Source organism: Schistocerca cancellata, chromosome 6, assembly GCF_023864275.1.
Source record: "Schistocerca cancellata isolate TAMUIC-IGC-003103 chromosome 6, iqSchCanc2.1, whole genome shotgun sequence".
NCBI lineage: Eukaryota > Metazoa > Arthropoda > Insecta > Orthoptera > Acrididae > Schistocerca > Schistocerca cancellata.
The window spans coordinates 561,767,239-561,772,154 of record NC_064631.1 but is presented as its reverse complement, the minus strand read 5'-3'; the positions used below and the strand labels follow the sequence as shown (position 1 = coordinate 561,772,154).

The window sequence follows — 4,916 nt, the reverse complement described above, 5'->3', positions numbered from 1 at the left end:
GTCGATTCAAAATAATTCGGCAGCATTTGCGAAACAATACTAGCGAGCTTCACTACACATATAGATACGGAATCTGAAACTGCTAATCGTGTGCTTTCTGTTATTTAATGTGGTAATAATATTATTATTATTGTTATTATTATTATCTAGTTTTCTTTTGTTGGTACATCCTTTCTCCACATGCTCATCTCCTATGACACTTCCTCCCTAAAACAAACGCTTTGCGCTACCATAGAGAGCTTACATGTCCCAGTACCGTGCTGTATCCCGATGACAATTCATGCACGAAATGTGACTAGGCTACGTTTCCCTGACTCGAATTAGCTTGCGGGCTGCCAGATGAGACGTGTCTGGCTTAAGGGGATCAGAGGTGGGACTCAGAGGGAGGATATCGCAGTTCGCCGCTTTGTGACACTGTTCACACGCTTCAGCACGCCACTTATCTCGCCCTCGCGTTTGGAGGGACATGAATAGGGGGCTTTGCTTTATCTCTACGGCGTGTCGCTCAGGCACGTAATCCTTTCACATCAGGGACAATTTCCGTTTATTCTTAAATTTAATCCACGTTCTTTCATCAGAGTGCAGTTTCGTTCATTCTGTAATGTTTGAAGTTACAAATGAGCGACCGCATGAATGGATCTAAAAGAAAAGGAAGTGGTGTTGAACTTCAGCACCGTGTCAACGTCGGAATCATTGAAGATAGAGTACTCGATTAGGTCAAGTTGGATTGGTTGTAGAGGCGTAAAGCGGTAGGGTTGGGAGGGGGGGAGAGATGCGGTGTGTGTGTGTGTGTGTGTGTGTGTGTGTGTGTGTGTGTGTTTTAGTGGGAGGTGAGGGCCGTGGACTGGAGGAATCATTGTGACTTCCAAATGAAGTGGTTTAGGGATAGCACGCAAAATTTACATTTGGATGGCTTGGCGGCGACATATTAACTGCAGTGCCCTAAATCGTGGAAACTTTGTAAAACACATGCGATTAGATACTGGAAGAAAAGAAAGGAGACAAGAGAAGATGGTAATAGTGGACGTTTGCAAAATTGTTTACCTAATATCTGCAAAGTAATACAATCCCCCGGAATTAATTTTTTTTTTCAAGTTTGGTTCCACAACCACCTGAAATTCCTAAGAGCACAGCTTTATTTCTCCAAGAGCGTACATCTGCTTAGAGTATTGCTTATATAAGCTAGTATGTGGCCAGTTGTGGCTAGTACAGTAGAATCCATTAAGTTTCTTTTACCTTATAAATTGTTCGTGACTTTGATGCTTTTTAAGCTGTGTAGAAACCGATTGTACTTTTGATGTATTTGTGTATATGTTTATTTTAGTGAAATTGAAAAAGGCACATGCAAAACCACACAAGTCCATTTCCGACTGAAAACGAGTTGAGACCAGAATAGAGTTCCCAGAATGAGATTTTCACTCTGCAGCGGAGTGTGCGCTGATATGAAACTTCCTGGCAGATTAAAACTGTGCCCCCGACCGAGACTCGAACTCGGGACCTTTGCCTTTCGCGGGCAAGTGCTCTACCAACTGAGCTACCGAAGCACGACTCACGGCCGGTACTCACAGCTTTACTTCTGCCAGTACCTCGTCTCCTACCTTCCAAACTTTACAGACTTAAAACTGTTTTAATCTGCCAGGAAGTTTCATATCAGCGCACACTCCGCTGCAGAGTGAAAATCTCATTCTGGAAACATCCCCCAGGCTGTGGCTAAGCCATATCTCCGCAATATCCTTTCTTTCAGGAGTGCTAGTTCTGCAAGTTTCGCAGGAGAGCTTCTGTAAACTTTGGAAGGTAGGAGACGAGGTACTGCCAGAAGTAAAGCTGTGAGTACCGGCCGTGAGTCGTGCTTCGGTAGCTCAGGTGGTAGAGCACTTGCCCGCGAAAGGCAAAGGTCCCGAGTTCGAGTCTCGGTCGGGCACACAGTTTTAATCTGCCAGGAAGTTTCAGAATAGAGTTCTTTACACAGCTATAAATTATTTGCAGTGCAAAACAACATAAATGTCCATTATGAAGTTCGTAGAATCGTGTGGAGAAAATTGCAAAACAGCACCTGTTCTTGACCTGTGATGTTTTGGTGCTGACCAAGCACGCCCTGTCTAAGCGAGATCAGTAGCAGGAGAGCACACGTCCTTGCGGAATTGCCCACTAGGAGCGCACGCACAGATTTCCGGTTTCATCAGCTAGTCGTGTTTGCAAGAAACCACGGAACTTTTTCAGCTATTTTATAAAGTTTTTGTTGGTCTACAATGGATAGTAGTAGTGCAGCTGAATCAAGACGTGCTACAAAAAGGCGTCGAGGTCTTGAAACTTGGAGGAGGAAGTTCATTCAACGTAAGAAAGCCGCATGCGAAGCTCTTGTGAACCACGGGGGAAAATTTGTTCCTGCCCGCACAACTGGTACCAATTGCAGGTATAGGAATAATATTTGCAAGTTTTTATTGTAGAGATCATTTTGTTTTAATGAGTGTAAATTAAAATAATGGTTTAATTATTTATGCTCTAACCTACATTATTAGTGGGTAATACTATATCATACATTAACGCATGACATGTTATGCTTCCGTTTAAAGGCCCCGAAGGTTTTTTGCACGGCCAAGATTTCCACGGAAAGTAGACATACTATTCTGTAGCTCGACAATAAAATGCAAAATAAAAATTTCCAGGACACATATTCCGGCTGGTTTTGTTCCAGCAACCCCATGTCGAAGGAGGCGATCTCGGCAGGATGAGCCTATTAAGGAACACAGTGTTGTGTTTCACTACAGGTAAACTTCTTCGTAGTAACAATAGTACGCAATACAAATAATGATACTGAAAATAATAAATACAAATAATAATGAACAGTAATAACGGTAAGATTGTAATAAATAAACATCAGTAACAAAACACTTTCTTAATGTCATGAATGCGAAACAAATCCCTGAAAATTAAATACGATACAGGGGTAGCTACACAATATTTTACAGGCGTACAGTGCACCAGCTGTCAATAACACTGGTCAATGAGCTTATCACTTTATTGAGGAAGCCCTTTCAGTACTGTTACTTCATTATAGATGCATCATTGATGTTACTCTGGTTTTTCAGGTGAAATATGATGCTGTGAAAAGGTAGCGTGTAAGGTTGCCTTTCTTTCATTACACGGAGTAATACCATCCCGACTTCGTTGAATCTGCAGCCTTGAACAGCAAGGTGTGATGGCTCCAAGAGATTTAAAGGGCTAATTACGTCAAACCAATTGTATAAAACCTCAGACAAAGGCTAACATGGAAGATCATGTTCGCAGCTGCCCATTTTGAGTGGCTCATTATGAGAAGATGGGAAAAAAGACAATGTATCTTTCCATTTTTCCAGTTCCTTAAATATATTTAAACTGTGTGTGTAATATTTACAAAAATATGAACTAGTTCTTTATTTGAAAGAGGTAAAAAAGAAGGGCAGTTCTGAAGCAGAAGTGAAGTATAAATATTTAGTTCAGTGCTATAAATAAGTGTTTAATTATCCTTTCGGTCATCCAAGAACAGATGTGTGTTCTACCTGTGAAATGCTTAAAGTCCAGATACAGGGAGAGAAGAATGGCGTAAAGCGACAGAAACTTCAAGTAGAACTAACGATTCATGAAAAGAAAACTTTTGCCAGGAAATGAAAGAGGCTATGAAACGTCCCCTTTGAACAATTATACATGACTGTGCTTAAACTGACAAACAAGATTTTTAGCGCAACGCAATCTGACTTTCAAAAATCCCTACAAAAGAATGGTCCTACTAACATTAACCTATACCTTTCACAAATCACTTACCTCACAAAAATCTTCGTTACTCGAACTACTGCAATACAGTGAGCGCCACTACTGCCAGCTAAATAAAAGATTCAAACTACTGAAGGCACTAACTACTGATAGGCATAGTTAGCAAATGAAAGATTTTGATAGAGAACAAACAATGTATTTACCTTAATATTGTTCAAAAATCTTAATATACATAACAGTTCATGACATCCAGTCTTACAAATTTACTGGGTCTCTGATGGACACACGTCCAGATCATCCGCTCTCAAAAATCAGCCATTTCTCTCCCCACATCCACCACTGCTGGCGGCTCACCTTCAACTGTGCAACGCTACATGCTGTTAACAGCCAACTGCCCAACACTACAATGGCGAATATTACAACAATGCAAACCAGCCACAGACTGCACACAGAACAGCCAGTGATTTTCATACAGAGCGCTACGTGGCGTTACCAGTATAAAAACCTAAACAGCCTACTTTCATAGCCCCCATGCTCCCCACAAAAAATTTTACAAATTGTTTTGGGCAGTGGCCAATACAGATCTGAAAAACTTTTTCATAGTTACAATAACAAAGATCAAATGCACACACTTATAGATACAATGTTCGTCAAAACCTAAAATTTTCTCACAGTCCATAAAGACAGTCCTGATCATTCATCACAGTAAAATTGAAGATTTTTTTCTCAAAATCAGAGCAGTAAAAGAAAATGCACATGGAAGTAGTGGATTTCCATGCAGTCTTGAAGAAGTAGTGTTGTCCTTCCAACGGAAAGACAGTGCTGCCTCTTGACATGCAGACAGGTAATGGTACACAACAAAGCAAACCCACAGCAGAGTCAGTCGAAGGTTTGAAGAATATTGGTAGGTAGGTCGTCACAGAGTAGACCCCCTGTAGTTCTGGTAGAGATTGTGGTATTGGTGGGCCACCAGAGGTGCAGACCCACTGCAGTCCTTGTAGAAATAATGGTGGTATTGGTGGGCCACCAGAGATGCAGACCCACTGTAGTCCTTGTAGAGACGGCAAACAGCATTCTGTTGCGACTGTGCAGGTGCACAATCACCATCGAAGAGCCTTGCAGACAATATAGCAAGTCCATAAACCACCACTTGTGCACTCACAAAA

General features: G+C 41.4%; 1 non-coding gene across 1 annotated transcript; it reads right to left on the bottom strand.

Moving 5' to 3' along the window:
• Positions 1–1,469: 1,469 nt before the first annotated feature.
• Positions 1,470–1,544, bottom strand: Trnas-cga (transfer RNA serine (anticodon CGA)). Its single transcript has one exon. It is a non-coding gene; the product is annotated as a tRNA-Ser (tRNA).
• Between the last annotated feature and the right edge of the window lie 3,372 nt (positions 1,545–4,916).